Consider the following 26,683-nt stretch of genomic DNA (forward strand, 5'->3'; position numbering starts at 1 on the left):
CAACTGTGCTTTGCATCCAGAAAGAGAGCTCCAGTCCTGGATTCTCTGATGCATGTGATTCACTAGCCAGAGCCATAAGAATACTGTCTCCTGATGCCTTCTGTCTGACAGGAATCGACTGTTTCACTTGTTAGCAAAGCAAAGTAGCACTTTGCTCGTTGAGCTTCCCCTAAGGAACAACAGTGCTTTGCACCGTGAAAGCAAGCTCCACTCCTGGAGTTTTAGATGCATATGATTTACTTTCCAAAACCATAAGAAATATGTGCCCTGATGTCTCCTGTCTGTCAGAAATCAAGAGTTTCACGTGTTAGAAGAGCAAAGGTGCTCTTTGCGATACGAGCTTCCCCTAAGGAACAAGGTTGTTTTTCACCGAGAAAGAAAGCTCCAGACCTGCATTCTCGTATGCATATGATTCACTTATCAAAGCCATAAGAAATGTGTGTCCTTATGCCTTCTGTCTTGCAAGAATCAGCTGTTTCTCTTGTTAGCAACGAAAAGTTGCACTTTGCGAGATGAGCTTCCCCTAAGGAACAAGGTTGTTTTTCATCCAGAAAGAAAGATCCAGTCCTGGATTCTCAGATGCATATTATTCACTTACCAAAGCCATAAGAATTATGTGTCCTTATGCCTTCTGTCTTGCAAGAATCAGCTGTTTCTCCTGTTAGCAACGAAAAGTTGCACTTTGCGAGATGAGCTTCCCCTGAGGAACAAGGTTGTTTTTCGCCGAGAAAGAAAGATCCAGGCCTGGATTCTCAAATGCATATGAGACTCTAAAGCCATAAGAAATATGTGTCCTGATACATTCTTTCTGGCAGGAATCGACTGTTTCACTTGTTAGCAGAAAAATGCTACTCTTTGCGAGCTGAACTTCCCCTAAGGAACAACTGTGCTTTGCATCCAGAAAGAGAGTTCCAGTCCTAGATTCTCTGATGCATGTGATTCACTAGCCAGAGCCATAAGAATACTGTCTCCTGATGCCTTCTGTCTGACAGGAATCGACTGTTTCACTTGTTAGCAAAGCAAAGTAGCACTTTGCTCGTTGAGCTTCCCCTAAGGAACAACAGTGCTTTGCACCGTGAAAGCAAGCTCCACTCCTGGAGTTTTAGATGCATATGATTTACTTTCCAAAACCATAAGAAATATGTGCCCTGATGTCTCCTGTCTGTCAGAAATCAAGAGTTTCACGTGTTAGAAGAGCAAAGGTGCTCTTTGCGATACGAGCTTCCCCTAAGGAACAAGGTTGTTTTTCACCGAGAAAGAAAGCTCCAGACCTGCATTCTCGAATGCATATGATTCACTTATCAAAGCCATAGGAAATGTGTGTCCTTATGCCTTCTGTCTTGCAAGAATCAGCTGTTTCTCCTGTTAGCAACGAAAAGCTGGACTTTGCGAGATGAACATCCCTTAAGGAACGAGGTTGTTTTTCGCCGAGAAAGAAAGATCCGGTCCTGGATTCTCAGATGCATATTATTCACTTACCAAAGCCATAAGAAATGTGTGTCCTTATGCCTTCTGTCTTGCAAGAATCAGCTGTTTCTCTTGTTAGCAACGAAAAGTTGCACTTTGCGAGATGAGCTTCCCCTAAGGAACAAGGTTGTTTTTCGCCGAGAAAGAAAGCTCCAGACCTGCATTCTCGAATGCATATGATTCACTTATCAAAGCCATAAGAAATGTGTGTCCTTATGCCTTCTGTCTTGCAAGAATCAGCTGTTTCTCCTATTAGTAACGAAGATTTTCACTTTGCGAGATGAGCTTCCCCTAAGGAACAAGGCTGTTTTTCACCGAGAAAGAAAGATCCAGGCCTGGATTCTCAGATGCATATTATTCACTTATCAAAGCCATAAGAAATGTGTGTCCTTATGCCTTCTGTCTTGCAAGAATCAGCTGTTTCTCTTGTTAGCAACGAAAATTGCACTTTGCGTGATGAGCTTCCCCTAAGGAACAAGGTTGTTTTCCATCCAGAAAGAAAGATCCAGACCTGCATTCTCGTATGCATATGATTCACTTATCAAAGCCATAAGAAATGTGTGTCCTTATGCCTTCTGTCTTGCAAGAATCAGCTGTTTCTCCTATTAGTAACGAAAATTTTCACTTTGCGAGATGAGCTTCCCCTAAGGAACAAGGCTGTTTTTCACCGAGAAAGAAAGATCCAGTCCTGCATTCTCAGATGCATATTATTCACTTATCAAAGCCATAAGTAATGTGTGTCCTTATGCCTTCTGTCTTGCAAGAATCAGCTGTTTCTCTTGTTAGCAACGAAAAGTTGCACTTTGCGTGATGAGCTTCCCCTAAGGAACAAGGTTGTTTTTCGCCGAGAAAGAAAGATCCAGTCCTGGATTCTCAGATGCATATTATTCACTTATCAAAGCCATAAGAAATGTGTGTCCTTATGCCTTCTGTCTTACAAGAATCAGCTGTTTCTCCTGTTAGCAACGAAAAGTTGCACTTTGCGAGATGAGCTTCCCCTAAGGAACAAGGTTGTTTTTCGCCGAGAAAGAAAGATCCAGTCCTGGATTCTCAGATGCATATTATTCACTTATCAAAGCCATAAGAAATGTGTGTCCTTATGCCTTCTGTCTTGCAAGAATCAGCTGTTTCTCCTGTTAGCAACGAAAAGTTGCACTTTGCGAGATGAGCTTCCCCTAAGGAACAAGGTTGTTTTCCGCCGAGAAAGAAAGATCCGGTCCTGGATTCTCAGATGCGTATGAGACTCTTTCTAAACCCATAAGAAATATGTGTCCTGATACATTCTTTCTGGCAAGAATCGACTGTTTCACTTGTTAGCAGAAAAATGCTACTCTTTGCGAGCTGAATTTCCCCTAAGGAACAACTGTGCTTTGCATCCAGAAAGAGAGCTCCAGTCCTGGATTCTCTGATGCATGTGATTCAGTAGCCAGAGCCATAAGAATACTGTCTCCTGATGCCTTCTGTCTGACAGGAATCGACTGTTTCACTTGTTAGCAACGAAAAGTTGCACTTTGCTCGTTGAGCTTCCCCTAAGGAACAAGGTTGTTTTTCGCCGAGAAAGAAAGATCCAGGCCTGGATTCTCAAATGCATATGAGACTCTTTCTAAAGCCATAAGAAATATGTGTCCTGATACATTCTTTCTGGCAGGAATCAACTGTTTCACTTGTTAGCAGAAAAATGCTACTCTTTGCGAGCTGAACTTCCCCTAAGGAACAACTGTGCTTTGCATCCAGAAAGAGAGCTCCAGTCCTGGATTCTCTGATGCATGTGATTCAGTAGCCAGAGCCATAAGAATACTGTCTCCTGATGCCTTCTGTCTGACAGGAATCGACTGTTTCACTTGTTAGCAAAGCAAAGTAGCACTTTGCTCGTTGAGCTTCCCCTAAGGAACAAAAGTGCTTTGCACACTGAAAGCAAGCTCCACTCCTGGAGTTTTAGATGCATATGATTTACTTTCCAAAACCATAAGAAATATGTGCCCTGATGTCTCCTGTCTGTCAGAAATCAAGAGTTTCACGTGTTAGAAGAGCAAAGGTGCTCTTTGCGATACGAGCTTCCCCTAAGGAACAAGGTTGTTTTTCACCGAGAAAGAAAGCTCCAGACCTGCATTCTCGAATGCATATGATTCACTTATCAAAGCCATAGGAAATGTGTGTCCTTATGCCTTCTGTCTTGCAAGAATCAGCTGTTTCTCCTGTTGGCAACGGAAAGTTCGACTTTGTGAGATGAACATCCCTTAAGGAACGAGGTTGTTTTTCGCCGAGAAAGAAAGATCCGGTCCTGGATTCTCAGATGCATATTATTCACTTATCAAAGCCATAAGAAATGTGTGTCCTTATGCCTTCTGTCTTGCAAGAATCAGCTGTTTCTCCTATTAGTAACGAAAAGTTGCACTTTGCGAGATGAGCTTCCCCTCAGGAACAAGGCTGTTTTTCACCGAGAAAGAAAGATCCAGTCCTGCATTCTCAGATGCATATTATTCACTTATCAAAGCCATAAGAAATGTGTGTCCTTATGCCTTCTGTCTTGCAAGAATCAGCTGTTTCTCTTGTTAGCAACGAAAAGTTGCACTTTGCGTGATGAGCTTCCCCTAAGGAACAAGGTTGTTTTTCATCCAGAAAGAAAGATCCAGACCTGCATTCTCGTATGCATATGATTCACTTATCAAAGCCATAAGAAATGTGTGTCCTTATGCCTTCTGTCTTGCAAGAATCAGCTGTTTCTCCTGTTAGCAACGAAAAGTTGCACTTTGCGAGATGAGCTTCCCCTAAGGAACAAGGTTGTTTTTCGCCGAGAAAGAAAGATCCAGTCCTGGATTCTCAGATGCATATTATTCACTTATCAAAGCCATAAGAAATGTGTGTCCTTATGCCTTCTGTCTTGCAAGAATCAGCTGTTTCTCCTGTTAGCAACGAAAAGTTGCACTTTGCGAGATGAACATCCCTTAAGGAACAAAGCTGTTTTTCACCGAGAAAGAAAGATCCGGTCCTGGATTCTCAGAGGCATATTCTTCACTTACCAAAGACATAAGAAATGTGTGTCCTTATGCCTTCTGTCTTGCAAGAATCAGCTGTTTCTCCTGTTAGCAACGAAAAGTTGCACTTTGCGAGATGAGCTTCGCTAAAGGTACAAGGTTGTTTTTCATCCAGAAAGAAAGATCCAGTCCTGGATTCTCAGATGCATAATATTCACTTACCAAAGCCATAAGAAATGTGAGTCCTTTTTCCTTCTGTCTTGCAAGAATCAGCTGTTTCTGTGGTTAGCAACGAAAAGTTGCACTTTGCGAGATGAGCTTCCCCTAAGGAACAAGGTTGTTTTTCGCCGAGAAAGAAAGATCCGGTTCTGGATTCTCAGATGCATATGAGACTCTTTCTAAAGCCATAAGAAATATGTGTCCTGATACATTCTTTCTGGCAGGAATCGACTGTTTCACTTTTTAGCAGAAATTGCCTCTCTTTGCGAGCTGAACTTCCCCTAAGGAACAACTGTGCTTTGCATCCAGAAAGAGAGCTCCAGTCCTGGATTCTCTGATGCATGTGATTCACTAGCCAGAGCCATAAGAATACTGTCTCCTGATGCCTTCTGTCTGACAGGAATCGACTGTTTCACTTGTTAGCAAAGCAAAGTAGCACTTTGCTCGTTGAGCTTCCCCTAAGGAACAACAGTGCTTTGCACCGTGAAAGCAAGCTCCACTCCTGGAGTTTTAGATGCATATGATTTACTTTCCAAAACCATAAGAAATATGTGCCCTGATGTCTCCTGTCTGTCAGAAATCAAGAGTTTCAGGTGTTAGAAGAGCAAAGGTGCTCTTTGCGATACGAGCTTCCCCTAAGGAACAAGGTTGTTATTCACCGAGAAAGAAAGCTCCAGACCTGCATTCTCGAATGCATATGATTCACTTATCAAAGCCATAGGAAATGTGTGTCCTTATGCCTTCTGTCTTGCAAGAATCAGCTGTTTCTCCTGTTAGCAACGAAATTTGGACTTTGCGAGATGAACATCCCTTAAGGAACGAGGTTGTTTTTCGCCGAGAAAGAAAGATCCGGTCCTGGATTCTCAGATGCACATTATTCACTTACCAAAGCCATAAGAAATGTGTGTCCTTATGCCTTCTGTCTTGCAAGAATCAGCTGTTTCTCTTGTTAGCAACGAAAAGTTGCACTTTGCGAGATGAGCTTCCCCTAAAGAACAAGGTTGTTTTTCGCCGAGAAAGAAAGCTCCAGACCTGCATTCTCGAATGCATATGATTCACTTATCAAAGCCATAAGAAATGTGTGTCCTTATGCCTTCTCTCTTGCAAGAATCAGCTGTTTCTCCTATTAGTAACGAAAATTTTCACTTTGCGAGATGAGCTTCCCCTAAGGAACAAGGCTGTTTTTCACCGAGAAAGAAAGATCCAGTCCTGCATTCTCAGATGCATATTATTCACTTATCAAAGCCATAAGAAATGTGTGTCCTTATGCCTTCTGTCTTGCAAGAATCAGCTGTTTCTCTTGTTAGCAACGAAAAGTTGCACTTTGCGTGATGAGCTTCCCCTAAGGAACAAGGTTGTTTTTCATCGAGAAAGAAAGATCCAGTCCTGGATACTCAGATGCATATTATTCCCTTACCAAAGCCATAAGAAATGTGTGTCCTTATGCCTTCTGTCTGACAGGAATCGACTGTTTCACTTGTTAGCAACGAAAAGTTGCACTTTGCGAGATGAGCTTCCCCTAAGGAACAAGGTTGTTTTTCGCCGAGAAAGAAAGATCCAGGCCTGGATTCTCAAATGCATATGAGACTCTTTCTAAAGCCATAAGAAATATGTGTCCTGATACATTCTTTCTGGCAGGAATCGACTGTTTCACTTGTTAGCAGAAAAATGCTACTCTTTGCGAGCTGAATTTCCCCTAAGGAACAACTGTGCTTTGCATCCAGAAAGAGAGCTCCAGTCCTGGATTCTCTGATGCATGTGATTCACTAGCCAGAGCCATAAGAATACTGTCTCCTGATGCCTTCTGTCTGACAGGAATCGACTGTTTCACTTGTTAGCAAAGCAAAGTAGCACTTTGCTCGTTGAGCTTCCCCTAAGGAACAACAGTGCTTTGCAGCGTGAAAGCAAGCTCCACTCCTGGAGTTTTAGATGCATATGATTTACTTTCCAAAACCATAAGAAATATGTGCCCTGATGTCTCCTGTCTGTCAGAAATCAAGAGTTTCAGGTGTTAGAAGAGCAAAGGTGCTCTTTGCCATACGAGCTTCCCCTAAGGAACAAGGTTGTTTTTCACCGAGAAAGAAAGCTCCAGACCTGCATTCTCGTAGGCATATGATTCACTTATCAAAGCCATAGGAAATGTGTGTCCTTATGCCTTCTGTCTTGCAAGAATCAGCTGTTTCTCCTGTTAGCAACGAAAAGTTGCACTTTGCGAGATGAACATCCCTTAAGGAGCAAAGCTGTTTTTCACCAACAAAGAAAGATCCGGTCCTAGATTCTCAGAGGCATATTATTCACTTACCAAAGCCATAAGAAATGTGTGTCCTTATGCCTTCTGTCTTGCAAGAATCAGCTGTTTCTCTTGTTAGCAACGAAAAGTTGCACTTTGCGAGATGAGCTTCCCCTAAGGAACAAGGTTGTTTTTCATCCAGAAAGAAAGATCCAGTCCTGGATTCTCAGATGCATATTATTCACTTACCAAAGCCATAAGAATTATGTGTCCTTATGCCTTCTGTCTTGCAAGAATCAGCTGTTTCTCCTGTTAGCAACGAAAAGTTGCACTTTGCGAGATGAGCTTCCCCTGAGGAACAAGGTTGTTTTTCGCCGAGAAAGAAAGATCCAGGCCTGGATTCTCAAATGCATATGAGACTCTTTCTAAAGCCATAAGAAATATGTGTCCTGATACATTCTTTCTGGCAAGAATCGACTGTTTCACTTTTTAGCAGAAATTGCCTCTCTTTGCGAGCTGAACTTCCCCTAAGGAACAACTGTGCTTTGCATCCAGAAAGAGAGTTCCAGTCCTGGATTCTCTGATGCATGTGATTCACTAGCCAGAGCCATAAGAATACTGTCTCCTGATGCCTTCTGTCTGACAGGAATCGACTGTTTCACTTGTTAGCAAAGCAAAGTAGCACTTTGCTCGTTGAGCTTCCCCTAAGGAACAACAGTGCTTTGCACCGTGAAAGCAAGCTCCACTCCTGGAGTTTTAGATGCATATGATTTACTTTCCAAAACCATAAGAAATATGTGCCCTGATGTCTCCTGTCTGTCAGAAATCAAGAGTTTCACGTGTTAGAAGAGCAAAGGTGCTCTTTGCGATACGAGCTTCCCCTAAGGAACAAGGTTGTTTTTCACCGAGAAAGAAAGCTCCAGACCTGCATTCTCGAATGCATATGATTCACTTATCAAAGCCATAGGAAATGTGTGTCCTTATGCCTTCTGTCTTGCAAGAATCAGCTGTTTCTCCTGTTAGCAACGAAAAGTTGGACTTTGCGAGATGAACATCCCTTAAGGAACGAGGTTGTTTTTCACCGAGAAAGAAAGATCCGGTCCTGGATTCTCAGATGCATATTATTCACTTACCAAAGCCATAAGAAATGTGTGTCCTTATGCCTTCTGTCTTGCAAGAATCAGCTGTTTCTCTTGTTAGCAACGAAAAGTTGCACTTTGCGAGATGAGCTTCCCCTAAGGAACAAGGTTGTTTTTCGCCGAGAAAGAAAGCTCCAGAGCTGCATTCTCGAATGCATATGATTCACTTATCAAAGCCATAAGAAATGTGTGTCCTTATGCCTTCTGTCTTGCAAGAATCAGCTGTTTCTCCTATTAGTAACGAAAATTTTCACTTTGCGAGATAAGCTTCCCCTAAGGAACAAGGTTGTTTTTCACCGAGAAAGAAAGATCCAGTCCTGCATTCTCAGATGCATATTATTCACTTATCAAAGCCATAAGAAATGTGTGTCCTTATGCCTTCTGTCTTGCAAGAATCAGCTGTTTCTCCTGTTAGCAACGAAAAGTTGCACTTTGCGAGATGAGCTTCCCCTAAGGAACAAGGTTGTTTTTCACCGAGAAAGAAAGATCCAGTCCTGGATTCTCAGATGCATATTATTCACTTATCAAAGCCATAAGAAATGTGTGTCCTTATGCCTTCTGTCCTGCAAGAATCAGCTGTTTCTCCTGTTAGCAACGAAAAGTTGCACTTTGCGAGATGAGCTTCCCCTAAGGAACAAGGTTGTTTTTCGCCGAGAAAGAAAGATCCAGTCCTGGATTCTCAGATGCATATTATTCACTTATCAAAGCCAGAAGAAATGTGTGTCCTTATGCCTTCTGTCTTGCAAGAATCAGCTGTTTCTCCTGTTAGCAACGAAAAGTTCCACTTTGCGAGATGAGCTTCCCCTAAGGAACAAGGTTGTTTTCCGCCGAGAAAGAAAGATCCGGTCCTGGATTCTCAGATGCGTATGAGACTCTTTCTAAAGCCATAAGAAATATGTGTCCTGATACATTCTTTCTGGCAAGAATCGACTGTTTCACTTGTTAGCAGAAAAATGCTACTCTTTGCGAGCTGAATTTCCCCTAAGGAACAACTGTGCTTTGCATCCAGAAAGAGAGCTCCAGTCCTGGATTCTCTGATGCATGTGATTCAGTAGCCAGAGCCATAAGAATACTGTCTCCTGATGCCTTCTGTCTGACAGGAATCGACTGTTGCACTTCTTAGCAAAGCAAAGTAGCACTTTGCACGTTGAGCTTCCCCTAAGAAACAAGGTTGTTTTTCGCCGAGAAAGAAAGATCCAGGCCTGGATTCTCAAATGCATATGAGACTCTTTCTAAAGCCATAAGAAATATGTGTCCTGATACATTCTTTCTGGCAGGAATCGACTGTTTCACTTGTTAGCAGAAAAAATGCTACTCTTTGCGAGCTGAACTTCCCCTAAGGAACAACTGTGCTTTGCATCCAGAAAGAGAGCTCCAGTCCTGGATTCTCTGATGCATGTGATTCACTAGCCAGAGCCATAAGAATACTGTCTCCTGATGCCTTCTGTCTGACAGGAATCGACTGTTTCACTTGTTAGCAAAGCAAAGTAGCACTTTGCTCGTTGAGCTTCCCCTAAGGAACCACAGTGCTTTGCACCGTGAAAGCAAGCTCCACTCCTGGAGTTTTAGATGCATATGATTTACTTTCCAAAACCATAAGAAATATGTGCCCTGATGTCTCCTGTCTGTCAGAAATCAAGAGTTTCACGTGTTAGAAGAGCAAAGGTGCTCTTTGAGATACGAGCTTCCCCTAAGGAACAAGGTTGTTTTTCACCGAGAAAGAAAGCTCCAGACCTGCATTCTCAGATGCATATGATTCACTTATCAAAGCCATAAGAAATGTGTGTCCTTATGCCTTCTGTCTTGCAAGAATCAGCTGTTTCTCTTGTTAGCAACGAAAAGTTGCACTTTGCGAGATGAGCTTCCCCTAAGGAACAAGGTTGTTTTTCATCCAGAAAGAAAGATCCAGTCCTGGATTCTCAGATGCATATTATTCACTTACCAAAGCCATAAGAATTATGTGTCCTTATGCCTTCTGTCTTGCAAGAATCAGCTGTTTCTCCTGTTAGCAACGAAAAGTTGCACTTTGCGAGATGAGCTTCCCCTGAGGAACAAGGCTGTTTTTCGCCGAGAAAGAAAGATCCAGGCCTGGATTCTCAAATGCATATGAGACTCTAAAGCCATAAGAAATATGTGTCCTGATACATTCTTTCTGGCAGGAATCGACTGTTTCACTTGTTAGCAGAAAAATGCTACTCTTTGCGAGCTGAACTTCCCCTAAGGAACAACTGTGCTTTGCATCCAGAAAGAGAGCTCCAGTCCTGGATTCTCTGATGCATGTGATTCACTAGCCAGAGCCATAAGAATACTGTCTCCTGATGCCTTCTGTCTGACAGGAATCGACTGTTTCACTTGTTAGCAAAGCAAAGTAGCACTTTGCTCGTTGAGCTTCCCCTAAGGAACAACAGTGCTTTGCACCGTGAAAGCAAGCTCCACTCCTGGAGTTTTAGATGCATATGATTTACTTTCCAAAACCATAAGAAATATGTGCCCTGATGTCTCCTGTCTGTCAGAAATCAAGAGTTTCACGTGTTAGAAGAGCAAAGGTGCTCTTTGCGATACGAGCTTCCCCTAAGGAACAAGGTTGTTTTTCACTGAGAAAGAAAGCTCCAGACCTGCATTCTCGAATGCATATGATTCACTTATCAAAGCTATAGGAAATGTGTGTCCTTATGCCTTCTGTCTTGCAAGAATCAGCTGTTTCTCCTGTTAGCAACGAAAAGTTGGACTTTGCGAGATGAACATCCCTTAAGGAACGAGGTTGTTTTTCGCCGAGAAAGAAAGATCCGGTCCTGCATTCTCAGATGCATATTATTCACTTACCAAAGCCATAAGAAATGTGTGTCCTTATGCCTTCTGTCTTGCAAGAATCAGCTGTTTCTCTTGTTAGCAACGAAAAGTTGCACTTTGCGAGATGAGCTTCCCCTAAGGAACAAGGCTGTTTTTCACCGAGAAAGAAAGATCCAGTCCTGCATTCTCAGATGCATATTATTCACTTATCAAAGCCATAAGAAATGTGTGTCCTTATGCCTTCTGTCTTGCAAGAATCAGCTGTTTCTCTTGTTAGCAACGAAAAGTTGCACTTTGCGAGATGAGCTTCCCCTAAGGAACAAGGTTGTTTTTCGCCGAGAAAGAAAGATCCAGACCTGCATTCTCGTATGCATATGATTCACTTATCAAAGCCATAAGAAATGTGTGTCCTTATGCCTTCTGTCTTGCAAGAATCAGCTGTTTCTCCTGTTAGCAACGAAAAGTTGCACTTTGCGAGATGAGCTTCCCCTAAGGAACAAGGTTGTTTTTCGCCGAGAAAGAAAGATCCAGTCCTGGATTCTCAGATGCATATTATTCACTTATCAAAGCCATAAGAAATGTGTGTCCTTATGCCTTCTGTCTTGCAAGAATCAGCTGTTTCTCCTGTTAGCAACGAAAAGTTGCACTTTGCGAGATGAGCTTCCCCTAAGGAACAAGGTTGTTTTCCGCCGAGAAAGAAAGATCCGGTCCTGGATTCTCAGATGCGTATGAGACTCTTTCTAAAGCCATAAGAAATATGTGTCCTGATACATTCTTTCTGGCAAGAATCGACTGTTTCACTTGTTAGCAGAAAAATGCTACTCTTTGCGAGCTGAATTTCCCCTAAGGAACAACTGTGCTTTGCATCCAGAAAGAGAGCTCCAGTCCTGGATTCTCTGATGCATGTGATTCAGTAGCCAGAGCCATAAGAATACTGTCTCCTGATGCCTTCTGTCTGACAGGAATCGACTGTTGCACTTGTTAGCAAAGCAAAGTAGCACTTTGCACGTTGAGCTTCCCCTAAGGAACAAGGTTGTTTTTCGCCGAGAAAGAAAGATCCAGGCCTGGATTCTCAAATGCATATGAGACTCTTTCTAAAGCCATAAGAAATATGTGTCCTGATACATTCTTTCTGGCAGGAATCGACTGTTTCACTTGTTAGCAGAAAAATGCTACTCTTTGCGAGCTGAACTTCCCCTAAGGAACAACTGTGCTTTGCATCCAGAAAGAGAGTTCCAGTCCTAGATTCTCTGATGCATGTGATTCACTAGCCAGAGCCATAAGAATACTGTCTCCTGATGCCTTCTGTCTGACAGGAATCGACTGTTTCACTTGTTAGCAAAGCAAAGTAGCACTTTGCTCGTTGAGCTTCCCCTAAGGAACAACAGTGCTTTGCACCGTGAAAGCAAGCTCCACTCCTGGAGTTTTAGATGCATATGATTTACTTTCCAAAACCATAAGAAATATGTGCCCTGATGTCTCCTGTCTGTCAGAAATCAAGAGTTTCACGTGTTAGAAGAGCAAAGGTGCTCTTTGCGATACGAGCTTCCCCTAAGGAACAAGGTTGTTTTTCACCGAGAAAGAAAGCTCCAGACCTGCATTCTCGAATGCATATGATTCACTTATCAAAGCTATAGGAAATGTGTGTCCTTATGCCTTCTGTCTTGCAAGAATCAGCTGTTTCTCCTGTTAGCAACGAAAAGTTGGACTTTGCGAGATGAACATCCCTTAAGGAACAAGGTTGTTTTTCGCCGAGAAAGAAAGATCCGGTCCTGCATTCTCAGATGCATATTATTCACTTACCAAAGCCATAAGAAATGTGTGTCCTTATGCCTTCTGTCTTGCAAGAATCAGCTGTTTCTCTTGTTAGCAACGAAAAGTTGCACTTTGCGAGATGAGCTTCCCCTAAGGAACAAGGTTGTTTTTCGCCGAGAAAGAAAGCTCCAGACCTGCATTCTCGAATGCATATGATTCACTTATCAAAGCCATAAGAAATGTGTGTCCTTATGCCTTCTGTCTTGCAAGAATCAGCTGTTTCTCCTATTAGTAACGAAAATTTTCACTTTGCGAGATGAGCTTCCCCTAAGGAACAAGGCTGTTTTTCACCGAGAAAGAAAGATCCAGTCCTGCATTCTCAGATGCATATTATTCACTTATCAAAGCCATAAGAAATGTGTGTCCTTATGCCTTCTGTCTTGCAAGAATCAGCTGTTTCTCCTGTTAGCAACGAAAAGTTGCACTTTGCGAGATGAGCTTCCCCTAAGGAACAAGGTTGTTTTTCACCGAGAAAGAAAGATCCAGACCTGCATTCTCGTATGCATATGATTCACTTATCAAAGCCATAAGAAATGTGTGTCCTTATGCCTTCTGTCTTGCAAGAATCAGCTGTTTCTCCTGTTAGCAACGAAAAGTTGCACTTTGCGAGATGAGCTTCCCCTAAGGAACAAGGTTGTTTTTCGCCGAGAAAGAAAGATCCAGTCCTGGATTCTCAGATGCATATTATTCACTTATCAAAGCCATAAGAAATGTGTGTCCTTATGCCTTCTGTCTTGCAAGAATCAGCTGTTTCTCCTGTTAGCAACGAAAAGTTGCACTTTGCGAGATGAGCTTCCCCTAAGGAACAAGGTTGTTTTCCGCCGAGAAAGAAAGATCCGGTCCTGGATTCTCAGATGCGTATGAGACTCTTTCTAAAGCCATAAGAAATATGTGTCCTGATACATTCTTTCTGGAAAGAATCGACTGTTTCACTTGTTAGCAGAAAAATGCTACTCTTTGCGAGCTGAATTTCCCCTAAGGAACAACTGTGCTTTGCATCCAGAAAGAGAGCTCCAGTCCTGGATTCTCTGATGCATGTGATTCACTAGCCAGAGCCATAAGAATACTGTCTCCTGATGCCTTCTGTCTGACAGGAATCGACTGTTTCACTTGTTAGCAAAGCAAAGTAGCACTTTGCTCGTTGAGCTTCCCCTAAGGAACAACAGTGCTTTGCACCGTGAAAGCAAGCTCCACTCCTGGAGTTTTAGATGCATATGATTTACTTTCCAAAACCATAAGAAATATGTGCCCTGATGTCTCCTGTCTGTCAGAAATCAAGAGTTTCACGTGTTAGAAGAGCAAAGGTGCTCTTTGCGATACGAGCTTCCCCTAAGGAACAAGGTTGTTTTTCACCGAGAAAGAAAACTCCAGACCTGCATTCTCGTATGCATATGATTCACTTATCAAAGCCATAAGAAATGTGTGTCCTTATGCCTTCTGTCTTGCAAGAATCAGCTGTTTCTCTTGTTAGCAACGAAAAGTTGCACTTTGCGAGATGAGCTTCCCCTAAGGAACAAGGTTGTTTTTCATCCAGAAAGAAAGATCCAGTCCTGGATTCTCAGATGCATATTATTCACTTACCAAAGCCATAAGAATTATGTGTCCTTATGCCTTCTGTCTTGCAAGAATCAGCTGTTTCTCCTGTTAGCAACGAAAAGTTGCACTTTGCGAGATGAGCTTCCCCTAAGGAACAAGGTTGTTTTTCACCGAGAAAGAAAGCTCCAGACCTGCATTCTCGAATGCATATGATTCACTTATCAAAGCCATAAGAAATGTGTGTCCTTATGCCTTCTGTCTTGCAAGAATCAGCTGTTTCTCCTATTAGTAACGAAGATTTTCACTTTGCGAGATGAGCTTCCCCTAAGGAACAAGGCTGTTTTTCACCGAGAAAGAAAGATCCAGTCCTGCATTCTCAGATGCATATTATTCACTTACCAAAGCCATAAGAAATGTGTGTCCTTATGCCTTCTGTCGTGCAAGAATCAGCTGTTTCTCTTGTTAGCAACGAAAAGTTGCACTTTGCGAGATGAGCTTCCCCTAAGGAACAAGGTTGTTTTTCGCCGAGAAAGAAAGCTCCAGACCTGCATTCTCGAATGCATATGATTCACTTATCAAAGCCATAAGAAATGTGTGTCCTTACGCCTTCTGTCTTGCAAGAATCAGCTGTTTCTCCTATTAGTAACGAAGATTTTCACTTTGCGAGATGAGCTTCCCCTAAGGAACAAGGCTGTTTTTCACCGAGAAAGAAAGATCCAGTCCTGCATTCTCAGATGCATATTATTCACTTATCAAAGCCATAAGAAATGTGTGTCCTTATGCCTTCTGTCTTGCAAGAATCAGCTGTTTCTCTTGTTAGCAACGAAAAGTTGCATTTTGCGTGATGAGCTTCCCCTAAGGAACAAAGCTGTTTTTCATCCAGAAAGAAAGATCCAGACCTGCATTCTCGTATGCATATGATTCACTTATCAAAGCCATAAGAAATGTGTGTCCTTATGCCTTCTGTCTTGCAAGAATCAGCTGTTTCTCCTGTTAGCAACGAAAAGTTGCACTTTGAGAGATGAGCTTCCCCTAAGGAACAAGGTTGTTTTTCGCCGAGAAAGAAAGATCCAGTCCTGGATTCTCAGATGCATATTATTCACTTATCAAAGCCATAAGAAATGTGTGTCCTTATGCCTTCTGTCTTGCAAGAATCAGCTGTTTCTCCTGTTAGCAACGAAAAGTTGCACTTTGCGAGATGAGCTTCCCCTAAGGAACAAGGTTGTTTTTCGCCGAGAAAGAAAGATCCAGTCCTGGATTCTCAGATGCATATTATTCACTTATCAAAGCCAGAAGAAATGTGTGTCCTTATGCCTTCTGTCTTGCAAGAATCAGCTGTTTCTCCTGTTAGCAACGAAAAGTTGCACTTTGCGAGATGAGCTTCCCCTAAGGAACAAGGTTGTTTTCCGCCGAGAAAGAAAGATCCGGTCCTGGATTCTCAGATGCGTATGAGACTCTTTCTAAAGCCATAAGAAATATGTGTCCTGATACATTCTTTCTGGCAAGAATCGACTGTTTCACTTGTTAGGAGAAAAATGCTACTCTTTGCGAGCTGAATTTCCCCTAAGGAACAACTGTGCTTTGCATCCAGAAAGAGAGCTCCAGTCCTGGATTCTCTGATGCATGTGATTCACTAGCCAGAGCCATAAGAATACTGTCTCCTGATGCCTTCTGTCTGACAGGAATCGACTGTTTCACTTGTTAGCAAAGCAAAGTAGCACTTTGCTCGTTGAGCTTCCCCTAAGGAACAAGGTTGTTTTTCGCCGAGAAAGAAAGATCCAGGCCTGGATTCTCAAATGCATATGAGACTCTTTCTAAAGCCATAAGAAATATGTGTCCTGATACATTCTTTCTGGCAGGAATCGACTGTTTCACTTGTTAGCAGAAAAATGCTACTCTTTGCGAGCTGAACTTCCCCTAAGGAACAACTGTGCTTTGCATCCAGAAAGAGAGCTCCAGTCCTGGATTCTCTGATGCATGTGATTCAGTAGCCAGAGCCATAAGAATACTGTCTCCTGATGCCTTCTGTCTGACAGAAATCGACTGTTTCACTTGTTAGCAAAGCAAAGTAGCACTTTGCTCGTTGAGCTTCCCCTAAGGAACAACAGTGCTTTGCACCGTGAAAGCAAGCTCCACTCCTGGAGTTTTAGATGCATATGATTTACTTTCCAAAACCATAAGAAATATGTGCCCTGATGTCTCCTGTCTGTCAGAAATCAAGAGTTTCACGTGTTAGAAGAGCAAAGGTGCTCTTTGCGATACGAGCTTCCCCTAAGGAACAAGGTTGTTTTTCACCGAGAAAGAAAGCTCCAGACCTGCATTCTCGTATGCATATGATTCACTTATCAAAGCCATAAGAAATGTGTGTCCTTATGCCTTCTGTCTTGCAAGAATCAGCTGTTTCTCTTGTTAGCAACGAAAAGTTGCACTTTGCGAGATGAGCTTCCCCTAAGGAACAAGGTTGTTTTTCATCCAGAAAGAAAGATCCAGTCCTGGATTCTCAGATGCATATTATTCACTTACCAAAGCCATAAGAATTATGTGTCCTTATGCCTTCTGTCTTGCAAGAATCAGCTGTTTCTCCTGTTAGCAACGAAAAGTTGCACTTTGCGAGATGAGCTTCCCCTGAGGAACAAGGTTGTTTTTCGCCGAGAAAGAAAGATCCAGGCCTGGATTCTCAAATGCATATGAGACTCTAAAGCCATAAGAAATATGTGTCCTGATACATTCTTTCTGGCAGGAATCGACTGTTTCACTTGTTAGCAGAAAAATGCTACTCTTTGCGAGCTGAACTTCCCCTAAGGAACAACTGTGCTTTGCATCCAGAAAGAGAGTTCCAGTCCTAGATTCTCTGATGCATGTGATTCACTAGCCAGAGCCATAAGAATACTGTCTCCTGATGCCTTCTGTCTGACAGGAATCGACTGTTTCACTTGTTAGCAAAGCAAAGTAGCACTTTGCTCGTTGAGCTTCCCCTAAGGAACAACAGTGCTTTGCACCGTGAAAGCAAGCTCCACTCCTGGAGTTTTAGATGCATATGATTTACTTTCCAAAACCATAAGAAATATGTGCCCTGATGTCTCCTGTCTGTCAGAAATCAAGAGTTTCACGTGTTAGAAGAGCAAAGGTGCTCTTTGCGATACGAGCTTCCCCTAAGGAACAAGGTTGTTTTTCACCGAGAAAGAAAGCTCCAGACCTGCATTCTCGAATGCATATGATTCACTTATCCAAGCTATAGGAAATGTGTGTCCTTATGCCTTCTGTCTTGCAAGAATCAGCTGTTTCTCCTGTTAGCAACGAAAAGTTGGACTTTGCGAGATGAACATCCCTTAAGGAACGAGGTTGTTTTTCGCCGAGAAAGAAAGATCCGGTCCTGCATTCTCAGATGCATATTATTCACTTACCAAAGCCATAAGAAATGTGTGTCCTTATGCCTTCTGTCTTGCAAGAATCAGCTGTTTCTCTTGTTAGCAACGAAAAGTTGCACTTTGCGAGATGAGCTTCCCCTAAGGAACAAGGTTGTTTTTCACCGAGAAAGAAAGCTCCAGACCTGCATTCTCGAATGCATATGATTCACTTATCAAAGCCATAAGAAATGTGTGTCCTTATGCCTTCTGTCTTGCAAGAATCAGCTGTTTCTCCTATTAGTAACGAAAATTTTCACTTTGCGAGATGAGCTTCCCCTAAGGAACAAGGTTGTTTTTCACCGAGAAAGAAAGATCCAGTCCTGCATTCTCAGATGCATATTATTCACTTATCAAAGCCATAAGAAATGTGTGTCCTTATGCCTTCTGTCTTGCAAGAATCAGCTGTTTCTCTTGTTAGCAACGAAAAGTTGCACTTTGCGTGATGAGCTTCCCCTAAGGAAGAAGGTTGTTTTTCATCCAGAAAGAAAGATCCAGACCTGTATTCTCGTATGCATATGATTCACTTATCGAAGCCATAAGAAATGTGTGTCCTTATGCCTTCTGTCTTGCAAGAATCAGCTGTTTCTCCTGTTAGCAACGAAAAGTTGCACTTTGCGAGATGAGCTTCCCCTAAGGAACAAGGTTGTTTTTCGCCGAGAAAGAAAGATCCAGTCCTGGATTCTCAGATGCATATTATTCACTTATCAAAGCCATAAGAAATGTGTGTCCTTATGCCTTCTGTCTTGCAAGAATCAGCTGTTTCTCCTGTTAGCAACGAAAAGTTGCACTTTGCGAGATGAGCTTCCCCTAAGGAACAAGGTTGTTTTTCGCCGAGAAAGAAAGATCCAGTCCTGGATTCTCAGATGCATATTATTCACTTATCAAAGCCATAAGAAATGTGTGTCCTTATGCCTTCTGTCTTGCAAGAATCAGCTGTTTCTCCTGTTAGCAACGAAAAGTTGCACTTTGAGAGATGAGCTTCCCCTAAGGAACAAGGTTGTTTTTCGCCGAGAAAGAAAGATCCAGTCCTGGATTCTCAGATGCATATTATTCACTTATCAAAGCCATAAGAAATGTGTGTCCTTATGCCTTCTGTCTTGCAAGAATCAGCTGTTTCTCCTGTTAGCAACGAAAAGTTGCACTTTGCGAGATGAGCTTCCCCTAAGGAACAAGGTTGTTTTCCGCCGAGAAAGAAAGATCCGGTCCTGGATTCTCAGATGCGTATGAGACTCTTTCTAAAGCCATAAGAAATATGTGTCCTGATACATTCTTTCTGGCAAGAATCGACTGTTTCACTTGTTAGCAGAAAAATGCTACTCTTTGCGAGCTGAATTTCCCCTAAGGAACAACTGTGCTTTGCATCCAGAAAGAGAGCTCCAGTCCTGGACTCTGATGCATGTGATTCAGTAGCCAGAGCCATAAGAATACTGTCTCCTGATGCCTTCTGTCTGACAGGAATCGACTGTTTCACTTGTTAGCAAAGCAAAGTAGCACTTTGCACGTTGAGCTTCCCCTAAGGAACAAGGTTGTTTTTCGCCGAGAAAGAAAGATCCAGGCCTGGATTCTCAAATGCATATGAGACTCTTTCTAAAGCCATAAGAAATATGTGTCCTGATACATTCTTTCTGGCAGGAATCGACTGTTTCACTTGTTAGCAGAAAAATGCTACTCTTTGCGAGCTGAACTTCCCCTAAGGAACAACTGTGCTTTGCATCCAGAAAGAGAGCTCCAGTCCTGGATTCTCTGATGCATGTGATTCACTAGCCAGAGCCATAAGAATACTGTCTCCTGATGCCTTCTGTCTGACAGGAATCGACTGTTTCACTTGTTAGCAAAGCAAAGTAGCACTTTGCTCGTTGAGCTTCCCCTAAGGAACAACAGTGCTTTGCACCGTGAAAGCAAGCTCCACTCCTGGAGTTTTAGATGCATATGATTTACTTTCCAAAACCATAAGAAATATGTGCCCTGATGTCTCCTGTCTGTCAGAAATCAAGAGTTTCACGTGTTAGAAGAGCAAAGGTGCTCTTTGCGATACGAGCTTCCCCTAAGGAACAAGGTTGTTTTTCACCGAGAAAGAAAGCTCCAGACCTGCATTCTCGTATGCATATGATTCACTTATCAAAGCCATAAGAAATGTGTGTCCTTATGCCTTCTGTCTTGCAAGAATCAGCTGTTTCTCTTGTTAGCAACGAAAAGTTGCACTTTGCGAGATGAGCTTCCCCTAAGGAACAAGGTTGTTTTTCATCCAGAAAGAAAGATCCAGTCCTGGATTCTCAGATGCATATTATTCACTTACCAAAGCCATAAGAATTATGTGTCCTTATGCCTTCTGTCTTGCAAGAATCAGCTGTTTCTCCTGTTAGCAACGAAAAGTTGCACTTTGCGAGATGAGCTTCCCCTAAGGAACAAGGTTGTTTTTCGCCGAGAAAGAAAGCTCCAGACCTGCATTCTCGAATGCATATGATTCACTTATCAAAGCCATAAGAAATGTGTGTCCTTATGCCTTCTGTCTTGCAAGAATCAGCTGTTTCTCCTATTAGTAACGAAGATTTTCACTTTGCGAGATGAGCTTCCCCTAAGGAACAAGGCTGTTTTTCACCGAGAAAGAAAGATCCAGTCCTGCATTCTCAGATGCATATTATTCACTTATCAAAGCCATAAGAAATGTGTGTCCTTATGCCTTCTGTCTTGCAAGAATCAGCTGTTTCTCCTGTTAGCAACGAAAAGTTGCACTTTGCGAGATGAGCTTCCCCTAAGGAACAAGGTTGTTTTTCGCCGAGAAAGAAAGCTCCAGACCTGCATTCTCGAATGCATATGATTCACTTATCAAAGCCATAAGAAATGTGTGTCCTTATGCCTTCTGTCTTGCAAGAATCAGCTGTTTCTCCTATTAGTAACGAAGATTTTCACTTTGCGAGATGAGCTTCCCCTAAGGAACAAGGCTGTTTTTCACCGAGAAAGAAAGATCCAGTCCTGCATTCTCAGATGCATATTATTCACTTATCAAAGCCATAAGAAATGTGTGTCCTTATGCCTTCTGTCTTGCAAGAATCAGCTGTTTCTCTTGTTAGCAACGAAAAGTTGCACTTTGCGTGATGAGCTTCCCCTAAGGAACAAGGCTGTTTTTCATCCAGAAAGAAAGATCCAGACGTGCATTCTCGTATGCATATGATTCACTTATCAAAGCCATAAGAAATGTGTGTCCTTATGCCTTCTGTCTTGCAAGAATCAGCTGTTTCTCCTATTAGTAACGAAAATTTTCACTTTGCGAGATGAGCTTCCCCTAAGGAACAAGGCTGTTTTTCACCGAGAAAGAAAGATCCAGTCCTGCATTCTCAGATGCATATTATTCACTTATCAAAGCCATAAGAAATGTGTGTCCTTATGCCTTCTGTCTTGCAAGAATCAGCTGTTTCTCTTGTTAACAACGAAAAGTTGCACTTTGCGTGATGAGCTTCCCCTAAGGAACAAGGTTGTTTTTCGCCAAGAAAGAAAGATCCAGTCCTGGATTCTCAGATGCATATTATTCACTTATCAAAGCCATAAGAAATGTGTGTCCTTATGCCTTCTGTCTTGCAAGAATCAGCTGTTTCTCCTGTTAGCAACGAAAAGTTGCACTTTGCGAGATGAGCTTCCCCTAAGGAACAAGGCTGTTTTTCGCCGAGAAAGAAAGATCCAGTCCTGGATTCTCAGATGCATATTATTCACTTATCAAAGCCAGAAGAAATGTGTGTCCTTATGCCTTCTGTCTTGCAAGAATCAGCTGTTTCTCCTGTTAGCAACGAAAAGTTGCACTTTGCGAGATGAGCTTCCCCTAAGGAACAAGGTTGTTTTCCGCCGAGAAAGAAAGATCCGGTCCTGGATTCTCAGATGCGTATGAGACTCTTTCTAAAGCCATAAGAAATATGTGTCCTGATACATTCTTTCTGGCAAGAATCGACTGTTTCACTTGTTAGGAGAAAAATGCTACTCTTTGCGAGCTGAATTTCCCCTAAGGAACAACTGTGCTTTGCATCCAGAAAGAGAGCTCCAGTCCTGGATTCTCTGATGCATGTGATTCAGTAGCCAGAGCCATAAGAATACTGTCTCCTGATGCCTTCTGTCTGACAGGAATCGACTGTTTCACTTGTTAGCAAATCAAAGTAGCACTTTGCTCGTTGAGCTTCCCCTAAGGAACAACAGTGCTTTGCACCGTGAAAGCAAGCTCCACTCCTGGAGTTTTAGATGCATATGATTTACTTTCCAAAACCATAAGAAATATGTGCCCTGATGTCTCCTGTCTGTCAGAAATCAAGAGTTTCACGTGTTAGAAGAGCAAAGGTGCTCTTTGCGATACGAGCTTCCCCTAAGGAACAAGGTTGTTTTTCACCGAGAAAGAAAGCTCCAGACCTGCATTCTCGTATGCATATGATTCACTTATCAAAGCCATAAGAAATGTGTGTCCTTATGCCTTCTGTCTTGCAAGAATCAGCTGTTTCTCTTGTTAGCAACGAAAAGTTGCACTTTGCGAGATGAGCTTCCCCTAAGGAACAAGGTTGTTTTTCATCCAGAAAGAAAGATCCAGTCCTGGATTCTCAGATGCATATTATTCACTTACCAAAGCCATAAGAATTATGTGTCCTTATGCCTTCTGTCTTGCAAGAATCAGCTGTTTCTCCTGTTAGCAACGAAAAGTTGCACTTTGCGAGATGAGCTTCCCCTGAGGAACAAGGTTGTTTTTCGCTGAGAAAGAAAGATCCAGGCCTGGATTCTCAAATGCATATGAGACTCTTTCTAAAGCCATAAGAAATATGTGTCCTGATACATTCTTTCTGGCAGGAATCGACTGTTTCACTTGTTAGCAGAAATTGCCTCTCTTTGCGAGCTGAACTTCCCCTAAGGAACAACTGTGCTTTGCATCCAGAAAGAGAGTTCCAGTCCTAGATTCTCTGATGCATGTGATTCACTAGCCAGAGCCATAAGAATACTGTCTCCTGATGCCTTCTGTCTGACAGGAATTGACTGTTTCACTTGTTAGCAAAGCAAAGTAGCACTTTGCTCGTTGAGCTTCCCCTAAGGAACAACAGTGCTTTGCACCGTGAAAGCAAGCTCCACTCCTGGAGTTTTAGATGCATATGATTTACTTTCCAAAACCATAAGAAATATGTGCCCTGATGTCTCCTGTCTGTCAGAAATCAAGAGTTTCACGTGTTAGAAGAGCAAAGGTGCTCTTTGCGATACGAGCTTCCCCTAAGGAACAAGGTTGTTTTTCACCGAGAAAGAAAGCTCCAGACCTGCATTCTCGAATGCATATTATTCACTTATCAAAGCCATAGGAAATGTGTGTCCTTATGCCTTCTGTCTTGCAAGAATCAGCTGTTTCTCCTGTTAGCAACGAAAAGTTGCACTTTGCGAGATGAGCTTCCCCTAAGGAACAAGGTTGTTTTTCACCGAGAAAGAAAGATCCAGTCCTGGATTCTCAGATGCATATTATTCACTTATCAAAGCCATAAGAAATGTGTGTCCTTATGCCTTCTGTCTTGCAAGAATCAGCTGTTTCTCCTGTTAGCAACGAAAAGTTGCACTTTGCGTGATGAGCTTCCCCTAAGGAACAAGGTTGTTTTTCGCCGAGAAAGAAAGATCCGGTCCTGGATTCTCAGATGCATATTATTCACTTACCAAAGCCATAAGAAATGTGTGTCCTTATGCCTTCTGTCTTGCAAGAATCAGCTGTTTCTCCTGTTAGCAACGAAAAGTTGCACTTTGCGAGATGAGCTTCCCCTAAGGAACAAGGATGTTTTTCGCCGAGAAAGAAAGATCCGGTCCTGGATTCTCAGATGCGTATGAGACTCTTTCTAAAGCCATAAGAAATATGTGTCCTGATACATTCTTTCTGGCAAGAATCGACTGTTTCACTTGTTAGCAGAAAAATGCTACTCTTTGCGAGCTGAACTTCCCCTAAGGAACAACTGTGCTTTGCATCCAGAAAGAGAGTTCCAGTATTAGATTCTCTGATGCATGTGATTCACTAGCCAGAGCCATAAGAATACTGTCTCCTGATGCCTTCTGTCTGACAGGAATCGACTGTTTCACTTGTTAGCAAAGCAAAGTAGCACTTTGCTCGTTGAGCTTCCCCTAAGGAACAACAGTGCTTTGCACCGTGAAAGCAAGCTGCACTCCTGGAGATTTAGATGCATATGATTTACTTTCCAAAACCATAAAAAATATGTGCCCTGATGTCTCCTGTCTGTCAGAAATCAAGAGTTTCATGTGTTAGAAGAGCAAAGGTGCTCTTTGCGATACGAGCTTCCCCTAAGGAACAAGGTTGTTTTTCACCGAGAAAGAAAGCTCCAGACCTGCATTCTCGAATGCATATGATTCACTTATCAAAGCCATAGGAAATGTGTGTCCTTATGCCTTCTGTCTTGCAAGAATCAGCTGTTTCTCCTGTTAGCAACGAAAAGTTGCACTTTGCGAGATGAGCTTCCCCTAAGGAACAAGGTTGTTTTTCGCCGAGAAAGAAAGATCCAGTCCTGGATTCTCAGATGCATATTATTCACTTATCAAAGCCATAAGAAATGTGTGTCCTTATGCCTTCTGTCTTGCAAGAATCAGCTGTTTCTCCTGTTAGCAACGAAAAGTTGCACTTTGAGAGATGAGCTTCCCCTAAGGAACAAGGTTGTTTTTCGCCGAGAAAGAAAGATCCAGTCCTGGATTCTCAGATGCATATTATTCACTTATCAAAGCCATAAGAAATGTGTGTCCTTATGCCTTCTGTCTTGCAAGAATCAGCTGTTTCTCCTGTTAGCAACGAAAAGTTGCACTTTGCGAGATGAGCTTCCCCTAAGGAACAAGGTTGTTTTCCGCCGAGAAAGAAAGATCCGGTCCTGGATTCTCAGATGCGTATGAGACTCTTTCTAAAGCCATAAGAAATATGTGTCCTGATACATTCTTTCTGGCAAGAATCGACTGTTTCACTTGTTAGCAGAAAAATGCTACTCTTTGCGAGCTGAATTTCCCCTAAGGAACAACTGTGCTTTGCATCCAGAAAGAGAGCTCCAGTCCTGGACTCTGATGCATGTGATTCAGTACCCAGAGCCATAAGAATACTGTCTCCTGATGCCTTCTGTCTGACAGGAATCGACTGTTTCACTTGTTAGCAAAGCAAAGTAGCACTTTGCACGTTGAGCTTCCCCTAAGGAACAAGGTTGTTTTTCGCCGAGAAAGAAAGATCCAGGCCTGGATTCTCAAATGCATATGAGACTCTTTCTAAAGCCATAAGAAATATGTGTCCTGATACATTCTTTCTGGCAGGAATCGACTGTTTCACTTGTTAGCAGAAAAATGCTACTCTTTGCGAGCTGAACTTCCCCTAAGGAACAACTGTGCTTTGCATCCAGAAAGAGAGCTCCAGTCCTGGATTCTCTGATGCATGTGATTCAGTAGCCAGAGCCATAAGAATACTGTCTCCTGATGCCTTCTGTCTGACAGGAATCGACTGTTTCACTTGTTAGCAAAGCAAAGTAGCACTTTGCTCGTTGAGCTTCCCCTAAGGAACAACAGTGCTTTGCACCGTGAAAGCAAGCTCCACTCCTGGAGTTTTAGATGCATATGATTTACTTTCCAAAACCATAAGAAATATGTGCCCTGATGTCTCCTGTCTGTCAGAAATCAAGAGTTTCACGTGTTAGAAGAGCAAAGGTGCTCTTTGCGATACGAGCTTCCCCTAAGGAACAAGGTTGTTTTTCACCGAGAAAGAAAGCTCCAGACCTGCATTCTCGTATGCATATGATTCACTTATCAAAGCCATAAGAAATGTGTGTCCTTATGCCTTCTGTCTTGCAAGAATCAGCTGTTTCTCTTGTTAGCAACGAAAAGTTGCACTTTGCGAGATGAGCTTCCCCTAAGGAACAAGGTTGTTTTTCATCCAGAAAGAAAGATCCAGTCCTGGATTCTCAGATGCATATTATTCACTTACCAAAGCCATAAGAATTATGTGTCCTTATGCCTTCTGTCTTGCAAGAATCAGCTGTTTCTCCTGTTAGCAACGAAAAGTTGCACTTTGCGAGATGAGCTTCCCCTAAGGAACAAGGTTGTTTTTCGCCGAGAAAGAAAGCTCCAGACCTGCATTCTCGAATGCATATGATTCACTTATCAAAGCCATAAGAAATGTGTGTCCTTATGCCTTCTGTCTTGCAAGAATCAGCTGTTTCTCCTATTAGTAACGAAGATTTTCACTTTGCGAGATGAGCTTCCCCTAAGGAACAAGGCTGTTTTTCACCGAGAAAGAAAGATCCAGTCCTGCATTCTCAGATGCATATTATTCACTTATCAAAGCCATAAGAAATGTGTGTCCTTATGCCTTCTGTCTTGCAAGAATCAGCTGTTTCTCCTGTTAGCAACGAAAAGTTGCACTTTGCGAGATGAGCTTCCCCTAAGGAACAAGGTTGTTTTTCGCCGAGAAAGAAAGCTCCAGACCTGCATTCTCGAATGCATATGATTCACTTATCAAAGCCATAAGAAATGTGTGTCCTTATGCCTTCTGTCTTGCAAGAATCAGCTGTTTCTCCTATTAGTAACGAAGATTTTCACTTTGCGAGATGAGCTTCCCCTAAGGAACAAGGCTGTTTTTCACCGAGAAAGAAAGATCCAGTCCTGCATTCTCAGATGCATATTATTCACTTATCAAAGCCATAAGAAATGTGTGTCCTTATGCCTTCTGTCTTGCAAGAATCAGCTGTTTCTCTTGTTAGCAACGAAAAGTTGCACTTTGCGTGATGAGCTTCCCCTAAGGAACAAGGCTGTGTTTCATCCAGAAAGAAAGATCCAGACCTGCATTCTCGTATGCATATGATTCACTTATCAAAGCCATAAGAAATGTGTGTCCTTATGCCTTCTGTCTTGCAAGAATCAGCTGTTTCTCCTATTAGTAACGAAAATTTTCACTTTGCGAGATGAGCTTCCCCTAAGGAACAAGGCTGTTTTTCACCGAGAAAGAAAGATCCAGTCCTGCATTCTCAGATGCATATTATTCACTTATCAAAGCCATAAGAAATGTGTGTCCTTATGCCTTCTGTCTTGCAAGAATCAGCTGTTTCTCTTGTTAACAACGAAAAGTTGCACTTT

Source organism: Pithys albifrons, chromosome 4, assembly GCF_047495875.1.
Source record: "Pithys albifrons albifrons isolate INPA30051 chromosome 4, PitAlb_v1, whole genome shotgun sequence".
In the NCBI taxonomy this organism is placed as follows: Eukaryota; Metazoa; Chordata; class Aves; order Passeriformes; family Thamnophilidae; genus Pithys; species Pithys albifrons.